This window comes from Diceros bicornis (genome assembly GCF_020826845.1).
Source record: "Diceros bicornis minor isolate mBicDic1 chromosome 20 unlocalized genomic scaffold, mDicBic1.mat.cur SUPER_20_unloc_2, whole genome shotgun sequence".
Classification (NCBI taxonomy): domain Eukaryota; kingdom Metazoa; phylum Chordata; class Mammalia; order Perissodactyla; family Rhinocerotidae; genus Diceros; species Diceros bicornis.
The window spans coordinates 390,025-407,632 of NW_026690884.1; the positions used below are offsets into that span (position 1 = coordinate 390,025).

Below are 17,608 nucleotides of genomic sequence, written 5' to 3' on the forward strand. Positions count from 1 at the left end.
GAAGCATCCACAGAATGGGGATGGGCTTGAGTGTGCACTGTGCAAACAGAGGCATTTGGATATATGTGAACTTTTCACAGCGGATCCCTGGCAGGAGGACAAGAGGAGGGGCATGGGGGGTGAGGACTGTTAGGAATGCTGGATGAGGGATTGGTTTGTAGATGGTAGAGATTTGTGCATATTTGAAACCTGAGGGATGATTGCAGTAGGGAAGTGATGGAAACTGCAACAAATGTGGAGGGCATAATGTCATTGAAATTGAAGAATGAGATAAAAATCAGAGTGGTTTCAGCAAGAAAGAAATTTCTTTGGATATAGCAACAGAAAACGTGTGATAAATCAATTCCTTATGAGGAATATTTGTAGATCTGATGACTAGAGAGTGAAATAGTTCTTGTTTGATGGTTAACAAGTTATGTGTGAAATATAGAGTAGGTCAGGAGAAAATAGAGATTTATGGAACTTGAGAAATGGAAAGAAATTGACAGAGCATTCAGGAAGCATTAGAGAAATGCATATAGGTCCATTGGTGGCTGTGATTCTCTGTTGGGATCCACAGGCTCCTGGTGCATTCTCTCTTCAGTGCAAGTGTCAACATGGCATGGCAGGTATTTGGAATCATCTGAAGTGGGCGGCTTGCAATGCAGATATAATGGCAATAAGGAGTCTGCGAGTATGGTCAGTGGATGATTGAAATGATGGACTGTGGAATGCAGGATTAATAGAGAGGAGTAGGAGAAGAGAAGCAAGGGGGTTGTGAAGATATGCTTACTGGAGTAATATACTTTCTCGAAGAATGGTTACTTAGAGGGGAGTTCTTTGTGTCAAAAGTGGAAATGTGGAAATTTGTGGTGGGAATATGGTGTTTCTGAGTTACTGATTTGGGAGCAGGAGAATTTTGGGTGAAGATAGGATCAGGGTGTGGAAGTGAATGACTAAGGATGGAATAGTGAATAATTTCATTAGAGATGAGGCCGTAAAGGAGCTGTGGAGTCCTTGGAACACTGTGTCCCAATAACAGTGGGCTGTGGGGCACTGGCATGTGTGTATTTGACCATGACAGAGAGAGGAGGAGAGGAACATCCTGAAGCAAGATGGCGGAGGGAAGTTGGTCTGGATTTGACACTGGATAATGACCTTGAGCTTTCTGTCCTTGTCTCACATCAGCTTGATGGTGTCACTGAATCCTGTTCTCCACGTGTGGTCCCTGTACCAGCAGCATCAACATCACCTCTTAGAAATGACGATTCTCCGTTTCTTCCCCAGTCCTACTTGGGTTGAGGTCCAGCACTCTGAGTTTTAAAAACCCTCCAATGATTGTGATGCACAGTGCGATTTGAGACACATGTGTTCAGGGAGAGAAGGAGAGTGGACTATCCACATGAGCTGAGAACGTTCTCCGTGGATGGTAGTCTTCATCCTCCATTTTGTTCAAAGTTCACATTTTATTTTGTTCTGAAAGAGAAAGCTCAAAAAATATGCCCAGACTTCATAGTGGAAACAGTAAGACCAAGAAACTAAACCCAATCAGAAAACTAAAGTTCTACGCACCTGAATCCTAAGTAGCTGCATATTCCAGAGGCCAGTTACTGGACTAACTTCCCATCCTGGCAGTGAGGTCAGATGCAGTCAGTGGGAGGAGACCTTGGAGAAGCCCCAGCAAGTCTGTGGATACAGTAGACTGCAGGGACTCCAGGCCTGCAGCAGTGAAGGAGAACTCTTAAGTTCTTTGGAGTCGCAAATACCTTTGAAACAGTCGCACAGGCTGCTCCATGTGAATCTCTGGACCATGCTAGGGCCGAGGGATCTGCACACCAGCCCTGAGCCCACCAGGGCCACTGTCCATATTGGGCAGAGATGAGTCCAGGAATGGGTCTGGGCCACTCACAGCCCCTCTGCAGGCAACGGGCATCTTCTAGAGATATCAGGAGACAGACACAGAAAGTGAAGAAAAGCATGGGAGAGACTGACTGTGGCCTCAAGGACAGACGAGATTGCCGGGGAGCCAGAGAGAGCAAGGAGCCAAGAAAGGCATCCTGAAAACACAGTGAGGAAGGCAACATCGGTGCTGAAGAAAAGGAGAGTGGTGCCGTTGAGAAATTCCCCATGAGACAGGCTTGACTCTCACAGCATCTCTTTGTAACATCCATCATGATCTTGACGTTTCATGTTAAACCTCAATTTTTATTTACCATGAGTTTTCTCCTTTTTATATTAAAATTGAGAGGATCATTGTAGCTGAGGAATTCGTGTTTTGAACTTAGATTTGTTTTTTCTAGAACTGACACTCAATGAAGAGATGATACCTACTTGAATGAGATTTGTCTTTTAATGTATATTAAACCCGATGCCATAAATGTTTATTATGATTTTGCATCTAATTAGTTTTTTTTTGTTTTTTTTTTTTTGCTGAGAAAGATTAACCGTGAGCTAACATTTGTTGCCAATCTTCCTCTACTTTGTGTGTGGGTCACCGTCACGGCATGGCTGCTAATGAGTACTGTAGGTCCGTGCCTGGTAACTGAACCTGGGCCACCAAAGCAGAACATGCCAAACTAACCACTCGGCCAGGGGCCAGCACTATGAATTTGCATCTAATTACAACATAAAATACACCAATCTTTCTCTTCACTGTCACATGGTAATTCAGACATAGGTGATTTCTATATCATGTATTAAGTATCTCTTATCTGTTACCTGGCAAACTTGTGTAGCTTTGATTTTGGAATCTCCAGAATGAGCATACCCCCTGGGGGCATTATTTTCCACTTAGAGAACCTTGGCAGCAGGCTCATTGCCTTCCTTCCCACACTAGATCCAGAGTCGTGGAAATGGGTTCGCCTTGCACACAGCACAGAGCACATAGGAATTACTCAACAAACATGTGATAAGTGAATAATTGGTGGCATCATCAGGTCATTCACAGAAGCCAGACTGAGAGAGAGCTTCCTTAGGTCAGGAAGGAGAAGCATTCCTTTATATTTGTGAGGTTTTAATTTGTAACATTGTAATGTGAACAGCAAGTATACTATTTTTATCAAAATTGTGTTCTGAAGGTTTTCAAAAATCTCTAAATCTCAGAGTAGAGAAAAATCAATCTCTGTGAATCTGTTACTTGCTTCAAAGATTGTCAACTCGTATACCATCTGGCTTTGTTTATCCTCACACCAAGACCCCAAGAATTAACCAGCTGAGATGGCTGAGAGCGCATCATTTCAGCTGTAAATATTTCCATTTCTGGTACAGATGAGGGAATTTTGGAACACAAACAAAATAACATGATCACACACAAAAATAAAAATGTCATTCGGATAATCAACTATCTAGTCAGTATCCAAAGTCTCCCAGTTTTCTCAAGGTTATTTCCTGGTTTTACATTTTATTTGAGTCAGGATCTTAATGAAACCCTTCTTTTGCAATTGGTTGATCTGTTTCTGAAGTCACTTTTAATCTCTTGTTGGTTCATGCATCTTGGGATTTGGGTGGGATATGAGTGTGTGTGTTTGTGTGTCTACACCGATGTGTGAATTCTTTCTTTCCTGGATGGGAGTGCCCTGAAAGGAAGGACCTGGGCTGTGGGAACCAGGATTTCTACTCTGCATCTGGCTGAACTGAAAAGGCCTCCCTGGGTGACACTTGCAGCCTTCAGAAAGGAGGGGGAAGAAGTATCAAGGAATTCAAGACAATGGCCCTTGTCATACAGGGTGTTTCCAGGGCATGATGTTGTGATGTTGAAAATGCCGGGTGCTAACCCTTTAGGTGCAGGTCGTCGGGTGGGTTCTCGGCATGAGCTCTGAGCAGTGTCTGTTCACCACCCACGTGGGGAGCATTTCAGTATTTTAATTGGTAAGGTTGTGTCTGTTGTGTCTGTGGTGTCTAAGATTGGTGGCATTCCCCTGCTGGACCCACTTCTATACCTGCCCCTCTCCTGCCTCATCTTTCAAAACTCCCAACAGGAAAGTTGCACATCCCTGTAACACAAATCCATATAACCACAGCACAGACTGGGGAAAAGAACACAGCCGTCCCAGGGGCTACGTGCTCTATGCGCTCAGGCGAAGCTGCCCCTTTGGGACAAGTCAGTAACAACATGACTGAGTGTGTAAACTAGTGATTGGCTGAGACCATGGACCTGAGAACCTCATGGGGCCAGATGTCACCCAGGGCAGCAAGGGCTGGTGTGGGTCATTCCGTGGACAGGATTAAGGTCTATTGTCCTGGCAAACCAGAGCTCACCCCTGACCCATCAGGCCCAACTGGGGAGGAATGGCCACGATGTATATGACAGAGAGGCTGGGGGCCTTCTAGGGAATTTCTACCCTAAAAGAATCCTACAGTGAAGTGCAGGGATGCTGGAAATCCTATTTCACAGGGAACAGTGACGTTTATAGAACAAAGTCCTGTTGTAGGTTTAAAAGCTGCATCATGAGTCTTTCCCTCTAGACATGAAACAAGCGGGAAAAGGACTTCCAAGGGCATGGGCCAGGATCCTAGGAGGATTCCAGTCTAGGCGAAGGGTGAACAGGGAGCCCTAGAGGCGGCCTGATGGGGATGTCCTGTCGGCCCTTAGTCCATCTGCACACGGTCTTCCTCTGTCCTTGTCCGTTCCACATGCAAACTTTTATCTTTTTACATTTTTTCCTCATTTAGTGTTGATGCAAATCCAGACACTGATTAGAAAATGGCAAGTTCCAATATCTGATCAAAGACCCTCAAGAAGAGAAGCAAAAAACATTCCTTCTAGCTGGAAAGCTGTAGAAAGACAGCCACTGTCCTGGGGAAGGACATGGTCCTGGTAAGTGCTATTTGAAAGACACCCACATTTCAGTGGTTATTGCTCTGCCTGGGAAAGTCCCTCCAACCTCTACATCCAAGGAGATCTGAGGGGCTGTCTCTGCTCCTGGCCCAGGTGAACCACACTGAAATGCACCTGTCCTCTGAGGAAGGGGGACTTGAGGGTTTCATTCAGTAGCCATGGAGGAGGCTGGCCCTCCTCCCTTCTCCCACATACAATAAGCTGTGACCATACACAAGTTCTTAATTCAAGGAGGAAAGTGAGATTCTGTGTCTCATTTACATGAGCAGAAGAAGTGAAATAACCACACCACAACACCCAGGTTGTGACAGAAACAGGATATAACGTAAGAGTCAAATCTACCATTTACTATTAAAGAAATAATATCACTCCTCCCCAATGGGTTAACAGTGGCTGGCGTGGAGATGTCAGGGAGTTGGAGGGGGTGGTGCCCTCCCTCTGGGGCTTTAGGGGATACCAAGGAAAGTCTTAGGATGTCCTCGTTCACTCAGGGTGAGAAGAGCTGGCCCGGTGCACCCCGAGGGTCCCAGTGTCCCTGCTGGTCAGGAGGAGCTGCACTTGTGGTCTCCAGAGTGTGACGGCTCATCACCAAGGGCATGGTGGCTGAAGAGAAGAAACAGACTATTTTGGGGATCCTTCCTGAGATTCATGGCACAACTCCCTGCCCCACAACACTCTGATCCAAGCCTTGTACCGAGTGCTCAGTCCATCAACAGCACCCCGTTTGTCCCTGATGCAGGAGGCATCATTTAGCATCACCCATTTCAGAGGATGCAACTGAATCCCAGAGAGGAGAGGGGAGCGGCCTGTCCCAGGCCTGGTCAGTATTGGAGCTGGGATCCAGTCCCATGCTTAGCCCGAAGCTGTACTGTGCCCCTGGATTCAGTCGCTCCTGGTCCCAACACTCACTTGGCCCTGATGTCCGGTTCTTCCTTCTCATGAAGAGCCGCATTTTGCTCGCCTTCTGGTGTGCGGGCTCCAGCTGGCAGGAGACCCAGTAGCTACAGGACAGAGTGGACCTGTGAGCTACCAGGAGCCACACCTCAGGTGCCCCTCCCAGAGCCTGCCAGCAGCTGAGTGCTGGTGCCCCATGGGTCACCACGCTACGAGTTCTGTGGCTGATCAGCGAGCCAGGCCACAGGCTCTGGAGCTGGCCATCAGAGAGAGTCTGGCCTGCCCTCACCCAACTCCTGTCCCCTCACCTCTCATGGACACTGATGGGCTCCATGGCCTGGAACCAGGCACCAAATCGCTCGTCGAGCTCCAGGTTATATGCATTTGCAGCCTGCTGGAGCAGCTGGATCCTCCGGATGAGTTTGAATTTCTGGGAGGAAGGACAGGATGCAGACAGGGCTTGGGTGGGGAATGCTGCCAGGGACTTGTGCGGAGTGAGGATCTGGTCTGGGGTCTGTGCTCACTCGGGAACCCTCCTTCCTTCCCGCTCCATTCAGGACTTGCCTGTCCTCACAGTTGGCTTGAATTAGTTCCTCATCCAGGAAGGTGTCCTTGATGCCAGCCCCTCCCGCACCCGCCAACGTGATGGGATTCCCAGCTTTGTGGATCTGACTCTCCCAATAAATGTAAGACCCAAGGGATGAGGCCAGAGAAAGTCTTGCCAGGAGAGGTCTTGCCAGGCGAGGTCTCTGATTTCCACATCCCCACCCTTCCCATAGCTGCTCACCTCACACCATTTCTGAAAGTTGACCCAATTTCCCTGGAAGGGAGACAGCCAATGTCCATCAGAAACAGCCCCCTAAGTCCATAACCAAGCCCCATCCCACCCCTTCTCAGGCTGCAGGAATGTCAGGGCCCAGCAGAGGGCAGACCTTCCACAAAGAGAACTTGACACTGGGCCAGGCTCTGGGCTCCAGAGCAGGAGGGACAGGGGAGCTGAGGCCAGAGACTTTTTGTAGCACACCCTCTCTGATGACAGACGGGGAGACTGAGGCCTCAGGGAGGAAGGGACAGCTGGAACACAGAAGTGCTTCCTCACTTGCAGGGGCTGATGGCACTCCCCCAGGGGCAGGGCCTGAGGGGGAGGCTGAATCCATCTCAGACACAGCCTCCTGCAGCTCTGCAGGCAGGCAGCTATGAGCTTCACCAGCCCAGGTAGACTGGTGGGGGGCTTATGCGGAGCGTCTATTCACGCATTGCTAAGATGGGACTGACTCCCCAACTCCCAGGGGTGGCTATGGGGCTCTCATGAGAGGAGGTTTGCCATGTACTGAGAACTCAGGTCCCAGTGCAGGGCTCTCGCCTCCCAAACCTCAGGATCCTGCTCCCTGTCCCCACCTCCAGGCTCACTCACTTCCAGATCATCTGCCATCCCAATGTCCAGCAGCTTGAGGTGATAGAGGAACATGCCCAGGAAGGGGACGACACCCTGTGAAATCAGGGTGGGAGTGGTGAGATGAGTCCCACCTCTCAGGTGCCCCCATGGACCCTCCCCCAAATCCCTTCACCCCAGCCTCCTGCCCACCACAGACTCCCACAGAGAACAGCCTAGGACCCTCAGCGGCCTCCCCCCAGTTACCCCCTCCAGGACCACCCAACTTCCCCAGTCACCTCCCAGGGGCGGCTTTTGGCAAATCCCAGGGTATGTGGTCCCTGCCCCTCCCCTCCCTAACCCATCCTGGGCCCAGCCCTCCCAGGCCTCCTCCTGGTCACTTCCAGGGCAGGCCTTTCAGGCTCTTTGGCTCCTGGAGCTGGGCTGGAGGAGGAGGGACCCCTCTCTTAGGGAGGCCTCCAGCCGTGAGGTGAGTGACCCTTCGTCTGGCACCTGGATCCTCCCCCTCAGGCCAACTCACCTGCTGCTGCTGTCTCTCCTGGGCTCCCTGGGGGTCCATCTGCAGGGTGGCCCTCACAGATATCACCTCCTGCAGGGTCAAGGACAGGCTCAGGGAGGCCATGCTATATTCCCCGTGTCTCCCAGGCCCCTGATCCTGGACCCTGGATATCTGGTGTCTATGGCTGCTCCCATTCCAGGGTGCCCTGATTCTAGATCCCTCCCAGCTCCAACACTCCCTCCTCTGTGCCCTCAGGCCTGCCCAGGCCCCTAAGCCTCTCTCCTCATCAGGAAAGTGTGAGGAGGACTCCCCATGCCTCCCAGGGTCCCCTGAGGACTCAGTGTCATCTGACTGTCACCAGTGCTGTCCCCTCCCCCCTCGAGGAGGAGGAGCACAAAGCTGCTGCACATTCCTCTCCCCCTTGTACCTCATCACCTCTGTGAGGCCTGCACCACAGATCATTTCCCTCCATTTCCCAGATGAGGAGACCGAGGCCCACAGAGGGGCAGTGACTTGCTCAGGGGCCCACAGAGGAGACCGCTCCCCCTCCCAGCCAGAGGCCCTGGCCCCCGGCCTTCACTCCTCCTCCAGACACACCTCAGACCAATGTCCTGTCCTCTGGACTCTCGGGGTGTGTTGAGGCCCTCAGTCAACATGAGCCATGGATGGAGAGGCACAAGGTGTCTTGGGGTCCCATGCAAGTGGCTTCTGTGTTTTCCAGCCCCCTGGGATTCTCTGACACCAGGCTGGACCTGAGGCCATGCCAAAGTCCTCAGCTCCCTAGGATCCCCTCAGGATAGTCCCTGCACAGAACTCCTCCTTCACTCACTCAGGAAGGGGACCTCCGTGTGCCACATCTGAGTGACAGTGTAGGGGGTGACCACGGCACTGTGTAACGGTGACATTTGCATCCTTTTTCACTTGGAAACTTCTAATGTCCCTTCTCCTTTCTCAGCTCTCATGTTTGAAGTCTGTGGTCTGAGCCTTTGCACAATCCTTAGGCACCTCCTGCCAGGGCCTTGATGGAGGCCATTAAGAATCTGTCAGGAAGGCCCATTAAGAATCTGTAGGTTCCTCGATAATTCTCATTGCCATCTGGGGCGTATCCTTGTCGACAAGGCACCGGGGGAGACTCACTGGTTTGTCAGCAGTGACCAAAATCGGGCTAGAGTGCACAGTCCCAGAGAGCACACAGTTCTGTCCCAGATCCACCATTTGGCCCAAGGCTGTGCAGCCCCTGTGTCCACAAGACCTGTGTGACCTCATAGTGCCCATCCCTGGGACAGGCAGAATGCCCTCCCCTGCGAGCTGCAGTGAAGACAGAAGGAGCAGCAGGGGCCTGGCTTCCTGAGGACAGACTGGGCTGCTTTAGGAAGAAAGGAACCCCCACCCACTCCATCCACCCACCAGCCTGGAGGATGATGAGGGCCAGCTGATGGGTTCCCATGGAAGCCAGACACCTGCTCATTCTGCCAGCTCCTCATCTCTTGGAACAGTCCAGGCGACACCACTGTATCCCGTGACCAAGGCCTCCTGCCCCAAACAGTCCCCACCTGCCCCTGCAGCTCACACCCCCCGCTTCCCGTCCAGCTGGACAAGACAGACCGTTATTTCTCGGGGAACCTTAAGTGAAAAACTTACCAAAGCACATCCTGCCTGGTCCCTCCCCACCTCACCTCCCGTCCTTCCAGTTCTCCAGCCTCCACTCACCTCCTTGAGAAGCTTCCTGCTCTCCCGGTGGCATGTTTGGAGGATGTTTTTAAGTATTTGACAGTTCTTCCTGAGGAGGGAAAAAAGAAACACTGTGGAGTGGTTTGAGGGTAAATCCCATTTGTTTGAAAACCCAGAAGATCCAGACACCCTGGATAAGCATTTTCACTGTGTCCTCTGAGCCCTAAGGTGTCTGGGAATGGGGAGGGGGCTCTCCTATTGTCACCTTGGGCCTCCATTCTCTTATTTTCTCAGCAGATGTGTTTTAAATAGTCTTAATTTCATGTGGACAGAGAGTTCTGTTGCTGCAAACACTTGAAAATCTTCAATTTGGTTCAAGCCATGATCTGTCACTTAGGGAAACTGATTCCTGAAGCAGAACCACTGTCCTAAGTTTTCAGAAAGACTTGAAGCCTGCCAACCAGGTCAGACCCTATCCCCAGGGTTTGCTGTCTCCCAGGAGCTCCCAGCTGACTGAAGGGCAATGCCAGCCCTGTGGGGGGTGTCTGGTCCACCCAGGTGGTGCTCGCATGGAGAGAGGCCTACCCACCTGGACACCTGTCTCCACGTCTCTTTTAAACGTTGAATGGAGGGGCCCTCCAGAGCCCAGAGGATCGCATGGAGAGAGGAAAGGCTCCCCAGGCCGTGGCATTCCTGGGGAAGGGAAGAGAATGAGCTGTGAGGGGGAGCTGGAGCCCTGCTTCCTCTGGCTTCTGTCGCCTCATTGACATCTCCTATCGTGGATGAGACAGCAGCTCAGGGACCCGGGAAAGGCACAGCTGGAACCTGATGAGGAATACTTCCAGGGAGGAGGATTTCAGCTCAAGCCAAGAAAGGAGCTCAGGAAGGGGTGAGCTTCCCACCACTGGGACCAGGAGTCAGGTCATCGAGGCCTGGCAGGAGGGGCCTAAGGATTGTGCAAAGGCTCAGACCACGGACTTCAAACATGAGAGCTGAGAAAGGAGAAGAGGCAGTTCCCCCGACTCCAGAGAGGGGCTCCCAGGGCCTCCCACATCTTACCTTGGCCACCTGGATCCAGAGCCCCACCACCCTGGCCCTGTCCTGGGCCGTCATGCTCAGGTCCCCAATGCAGGTGGTGACTATACATTCGACCACTCTGTTAAAGTGGGTTATGGTGGCATGGATGCTGGGTGCCAGGTGCTCATTGCCCCTGTTGTCACACTGGGACCAGATGGAGTCCAGGAAGTCGTGGGGCATCACTGTCTTGAACAGCTCCTGGGGAGGACAGGGAGTGTCACCCAGCCCTGCCACAGCCCAGCTCAGCATCCGCAGCCCCCAGTCCCAGGCCGGGCCAGTGGTGAGAGCTGGAGCACAGGAAGCTGAGAATGCGGCCTGAGGCTTGTGGGAGTCCCTGGGTGTTGCCTGTGTCCCCTGAGGGCACCCAGCACAGGACGACCCAGGAACCCATACTGTGGCGCAGGGAAGTGGCATTTGCTCGCCGCCCAGTCTCACTTCCTCCAAGCACCAGAACTCGGCTCCTGCTTGACCATCTCTAGGGGCATCTTCCACCCATTCTGACCATCCTGGGGTCTGACTCTCTTTCAGATGCACATTCCCCCAAGGCAGCAACAACCACGGGCTTTGTTTGTCTGCCTTGTAGTCATGTACACATGAAGTGCCTAATTAGTGCTGAGGCTGTTGAGGCCTCCTGGGCAAATGAGTGAACTACCCAAGGACGAGACAGCACTTCAGTGTGCTCCCCTCCCCCACCAAAACGCAGACTCTGCCCAACTTCCTCTCTGCTCCACCTCATCCACCTGCACAGCCACTCTGCATGGCAGCTGCTCTCAAAGTCCATCCCTACTGTCCACATGAGGACAGCAAAGGCTTGGGAGTTAAGAAGGCTGCTCAGGTCACATGAGGGTAAGTGGGGAAGCAAGAGGTTGCAGCGAGATCATGGGATTCTGGATCAGGAAATGGCAGGTCTGGGGCAGCTGATGGCACAGGGAAGGCCGGCCCCACCTGCCCTGAGAGCCCTGCTGCTCACCACATCCATCAGTGTCAACTGCTCTGCCACCAGCCGGGGAGGGAACTCCAAGAAGTCAGGCTTCTCCTCCCTCAGCAGGTTCTTGGAGGTCACGTCCCAGGGGCAGGTGGGCTCTGGGGCTGGATCTGGCTCTTCTGTTATCTCTCCAGGTGGAGGGAGGATTCTCCCTGGAGCCAATGGTCCAGCTGGCTCCAGCTCAGGAGCTGGCACTGGGGCTGGAGCTGAGGTTGGTGGTGGCTCTGGCTCCAGCTCTAGCACAGGTGGTGGAACTAGAGCTGGAGCTGGATGTAGCCATGGAGCTGGCCCTTGCTCTGGCTCTGGAGCTGGAGGGAACTCTGGAGATGGTACTGCAGCAGGAGAAAGAAACAGTGTCACTCAAGTAGCTGACTTCCCCTGTGCCTGTCAAAGCCAGGAAAGACCCCACTGCCTTGAAGGGAACCAAGCCTCTGAACACTCTGCAACTTGTCTTCCCAGACTGCAGTCGCCTCACCTTCCAGCTCTGCCTCAAAAGGCCGTGGATGCTCCAGCTGGACCTGGAGAAGGTAGGCGTGGCCCTGAAGCCCCGAGCCAGGCAAGCTGAGATGCAGAGAGGCCAGCTTCATGCTGAAGCAGGGATAGTGCAGGAGCTCCCAGAAATCCTGCCCTGGGTCCAGGCAGGTTCCCACCAGAGAAGAGATGGCACTGGGGGAGGCAATTGGGCAACAGAGTCAGAGGCCTGGGCTTTCCCTCCACGCTTCTCACCCAAGGCACCCTGGCTTGGGACTGGGCCCTATGCCTGCCCCTCTCCATCCAGGTGAGAGCCACATGGCAGCCCTGACCCCTGTGAGGCTGTCCTGGCAGTGGCAGGCCTGCTTATCCAGCAGGTTGACACAGAGTCTGTTGTGACTCTCTTCCCACTGACACTCTTCTCCTGAAGGTCTGGGACACAGCCCACCCCGGCCCTCCATGCACTTGTGCAACTGGATTGAGCACTGAGACAGATTTGTGACCAGGTTGCTCACACACCTCCTGTTCTGGGCCTGGAGGCGGTGGTCAGAAGAGGTAGATGTGGAGAAGGGGAGGCAGATTCAAATGGGTCTGTGGTGGGAATGGGTTTCTAGGGGAGAACGCAGCCCAGCCACCCCTCTGGTTCCCAGGGGTCCTGGCACCCATCCATAGCTCTTTGACTCCTGTCCTCCTGGAGTGGAAGCCACCGGGCCTCTGCCTTCCCATGGGAATCAAAAGATGCATGAGATGCGGCTTCTGACAGGCTCCCCTCAGCCACAGCCTCCATCTCTCCCCCCACAGCTTGTTCTTTAGAGACAGGAGGCCGTCCTTCTGCACCCAAAGACCACTCACTTTTTTAGGTGGTCCTGCGCTCTGCCCTCCTGGCTGGAATAAGGGGAGATGCCTCCAGATGTAAAGGAGGCTATGAGGGCATCCCTTGGGATGGACGGTGGATGACAAGACCTGCGAATGATGTCTAATGTCAATGTCTGACTCTCAGACGGAAATTGAGGCCACGCATTGTGTCTCCTTCATTCACTGAGTTTACTGTCTCCAAATGTCCTGCATGCAGTAGGTGCTTAATCTACATGGTTGAATGAATGTAGTCCACCCAGAACCATCCGAGACACCTGAGTGGGCCTAGGGCCTCTCTGCTGCCCCAGAGATCCTTGATTGGCTACCCCAAGGAAAAGGACCAGGACCAGCTGGATGGAATCTCCAACTCCTTGACAGGGTGCTTTCCATGTGCTTTTCCAAACTCAGAAAGGCCGCATCTCAGAGATGGGTGAGGCAGACTACTTTTCATGGGGAAGAGAGAAATAAACACCATGAACAACCACAGCACGTCCACAGCCCTCTCTGCAGAGCCAGGCACCAGGTAAGCACCCGCCATGGCTGATCCCATGAGTTCCTACAAGATCCCCAGGAAATTTATCCTTTCCCACCCTACTTTTCTAGGAGCAAACTGAGGCTCAGAGAGATTTGGTGACACTCCCAGGACACACAGCTGGCAGGGGGCAGAGTCACCACTGTGCTGAGGAGGGAGTGGCCACTCACCTAGTAAACAGCTGGTCCTTGACTTGGTGGGATGTGTCTAAGGCCGAGTAGTTGACCACGAAGGTGGTGAAGCTAGAGATGTTCCTACTCAGGAAAGCTGGTGCGATGGACTCTGTCAGCTTCTCCATCATGCCTGTCTGGAGGGCCCGCATCCTGCAGGCCTCATTTAAATTCACGGTGGACTCATCCTCACACTGAGGGAGAGGAGGAGGGACATACACTCAATGACATCATGGTGAACCAGCGGGAGAATTGAGGTGACTTTCTACCCTCCTGTGTAGCTGGTGGGAAGGAGTGGAGGTCCAGATTCCTTTGGGAGTGGGACTGTGGAGCACTCTAATGAGAAAACCCCGGGGGGTTCCAGGGGAGACTCAGATTTGAGTCTGCATTCTAGTAGTGCCTTGGTCATCTCAGAGTCCTGGGTATGAAGACCCCTCTGCACCCACACTCACCTCAGACCAGCCCTCTTCATTGATGGACTGGTGCACCTGTGTCCTCTCCAGGGAGATGGCGAACTGGAAACCATCTACCAGCTCCTCAACTATCACTTGGGTGCAGCTCTGCAGTGACAGTGCCCAGAAGTCAGGCCAGGAGGCATCAGGGGCCTGCCTGGACTTTGCCACAGAGGGAAACCCCACCACAGTTCAGGCACAGAGGGGCATGTGCATAGTCTCCATCAGGGAAGGAATGTGAACACCTCGATGGCCTGGGATTCACATGTGGGTAGAAGAGCTTGGTCCCCAGCAATCACCATCCTCTCCTGCAGCCAAGATCTTCAGTGTGAACATGACACACCACCAGATCTCCACCATTTAGCTACCTGCTCCTGCTCAGGGTGGTTCCTCCTCATACTACCTTCTCTAACTCCACCTCCCACATACACACACACGCACACACACACACACACACACACACAATGAGGGTCAAGGGGTGTGGGGCTGTCCATTTGGGATCACAGTTGTGTCCTGACCTAGAGTGGCCTGCCCTCGGCTACGCTGTTACCTGATGGTTCCTCCTGCCAAAAGGCCACAGACATTCGAGGTGAGGGCTGAGCCAATGTCTAAAGCGACTTAATATGCTCTCATTCTTGGCTTTCCGGGGGCCAGAGCCTCGGAAAGTCACGGGACAACACGAGAACATCCTGCTGTGTCGAGTGTCTCCACTCAAATGAACTGGACAGGAGGCTGTGGTTACAGTGTGGGTGCCTGGTAACCAGAGTTCTAAGTTCTGTTGGGGGCTGTCACCAAGGAAGTGAGGTCACTTCTTCAAGGTTCTATTACTTGGCCCCTTCCTTCAATCAGACCCACTCAAAGCCCCCGCTAGGCTGTTGGCTGCTCTCCCTCCTTGCCCATGTCATCTCCATCACTGTACTCAAATATCCATCACCACCCTCCCCACAGCTCCTTGGACGTGGAACCAGTGGCCAGCTTTGAGGAGACAGAGCTGAAGTCACACCTCTTTTATCCTACCGGTTCTGTGTCCTGGAAAAGCCACTGTGCCTCTCAAGATCTCCCCAGTCTCCCAACCTGCACAATGGGGATGGTGCTAAAAACAGCTTTCTAGGAACATCGTCAGGTGTATATGAGATGATACCTACAACACCTGTGGATTGCTGTCACATGTGTCTAATGCTGAACCTCCCATCTATGTCAGTTCCACCTGTGCAGCCTCCACAAACCCCCACTCCATACTTCTTGTCACACATCATTGGCCTGAATTTGGTCTGGTCACTCTTATCTGCAAGAAGGGTTAGGAATTTTATCTTTTAGTTTGTTGAATTGCCACCCAAAATAAAACTGATTCTCTGTTCTGAATATTAAGGGAGAAGGTGAACAGTGGAAACTACCCGTGCTCTCGCCCTACACTAACCTTCAAGTTGAAGGGAAGGAAATGAACTTTTCAGATGAATCAAGCATGTATTTACCTACCACAGGCTCTCTTTTCTTGTTGTTTATTCATCCACAGAGAACAAGAAGTCTTGCTTCCAAACCAGAATGTATGAGACGTCCACTGCCCTCTGTTCCCAGCAGAATGACCAGAACCAATTTGTTGGCTTTTATTTGCATGGCCCTTGTAAGTAGATCTGAGAACATTCTTTCTATGTCCTTCATAGAGTGGGTCTGGGAGAGTGAGGTTGTAGAGAATTGTAGGCAAATATCAGGCTCCTGAAAAACTGAGTCAAATTTGAATCTCTGTAATTCAAAGGAGAGTGTTATCAGCATCATGGTAGAATAAGATACCTCCTGTTTTTCTACTCCTGCACTAACAATGCTTTGGCATCCATCCATAGACAAAAGTGCCTTTGTGGGAGAAGTGGGATCCAGCACCATATGCCAAGGGACCCAGAGGGAGTCTCACCCAGCCATGCATCTGGTAATAGGCAGACAGACCTCGGTCCCAGCTCTGGACCCTACAGTGGCCCGTGAACCAGCTCAAGCTCCTTTCAGCTGCTGCATGGAAACCCCTGAAAACACTGTCTTAGATCATGACACACAGAGGAGAGGGCCTTTGTGGAAGTCCAGGTTTCAAGAAGAGAAGTTCCAGCCCTCTGTTGGAGCACAAAAGTATGAGTGTGGATGGGTTGAAGAGTTTGGGGGCATTGGCAGCTAGGTACTCTTAGAGGGCTTTAAAGGATGTGGATCCTGTAACTGCACTGAGCACTCCATCAAGAAGTCTCCCACGACTTGTGGGGTATGCCTCACCCATGCATCTCCCCAGCTGGCCCTTAGGCACCCCCAGTGCTCTACGTGCCTCACATACACACACCTCCACCCTAGGGCTTCTTCCCTGTGTATGCTCCCAACAGTGGTGGTTAGAGTGAATTTTGGAGGACAGCTAGTGAGCACGTACAGAAACTTGGTCCAAATCCGCAGGCCAGAGAGAGACCACAAACTTGAGTTTTGTGGAATACAAAAGGGAGGCTGTCAGCGCCCAGCCTATTACATCACAGCATCAAGAGAATGCATACAAGCTGGAGAATTCTGCCATTAATGAACAAATTAAAAATGCTGGGATTATACTGGTATAACACATTAAAACACAAATGTATTATTGAAACATATATTAAGTTTTAAAAAATGACATTTCAAATGTTGGAAAAATTAAGTTTGAGAAACCTTGTAGGTGGTCAGTAAACATCTGTCCCTCCCTCCGTCTCCAGAGCAGCCGTATGTATATATATAGATACACACACACACAGATAAACATTCCCCCTATAAGTTCTATATATAGAGCGAAGCATATGTGCGTGTGTGTCCACAAACACTCATACATATATATAATGCATGTACCTATGTATATCACATACATGTATGTATACATGATAGAATACTCACATGCACATGTGTATATCTCTACAATTTCACCTTCAATAAGGTAAATTTCCGGTTTGTATTGACTCTAAATAACTCTGCATTTTAACTTGTTAGGTCTGTTTCGGTGTGTTTTCCCCCAACTTTCTGGTTAGTCCTCTGGGCACTTCTCAATTGGATAACTGTTATGGTTTTCATTCGTTGTTGTGCTTTCATTTTCTCTTTTTAATAAACATATTTGTTGAAATATGACATACAATCAGAATAGAGCACAAACCCAAGTGTAAAGACTGATAAGTTATTAAAAAGTGTACACATGTGTTAACACCACCCAGGCCAACAAACAGAACATGACCAGTTCTGTTTATAGTAGATTATACATGATATATATAATAGATAATAACCGCAGTTACCCAGATTATTATTTCTCCTTTTTCAGGAAGTAGCACACTGAATAGCAATGCTTAAAGCAAATTTGGTCATGATGTGGCCTGCTTCAAATATGTAGCTGGATTTGGAAGGTTAATTTTTTTTAGGAATACATGAGTTTAGTTCCAGAAAAAAAGAGGCTTGTAAATTTCCTTTCCTGTAATGACCTTGTAAGATTTTTGTAGCAAAGTTAAGCTATTCTCATAAAATAAATCAAAAAGTTTTTCCCATTTTTCCTGTTCTGTGGAAGAGCTAGAGTCAATGTGTATTATTTCTCTCCTGAATGTTTGGTGAAATTTGCCAGCAGCGGTGTTGGCCACGATGAAATGTGGGAATGTTTTAAACTATGGATTCAGTTTCTTCTTTAGATATGGGACTATTCAGATTTCTCATTTCTTCTTGAGACAGTTTTGGTAACTTTCATTTTCCTGGCAATTTGTGAATTTCATCTAAATGTTCAAATGTACTGACATGTTATTTATAATGACACGTGTGTTGTCAGGGA

General features: G+C 50.9%; 1 long non-coding RNA gene across 1 annotated transcript; it reads right to left on the reverse strand.

Moving 5' to 3' along the window:
* Positions 1-7,109: 7,109 nt before the first annotated feature.
* Positions 7,110-9,332, reverse strand: LOC131401828 (uncharacterized). Its single transcript, XR_009218023.1, has 3 exons — positions 9,313-9,332; positions 7,624-7,692; positions 7,110-7,199 (listed from the first exon to the last, which is right to left on the reverse strand). It is a non-coding gene; the product is annotated as an uncharacterized LOC131401828 (long non-coding RNA).
* Positions 9,333-17,608: the final 8,276 nt, after the last annotated feature.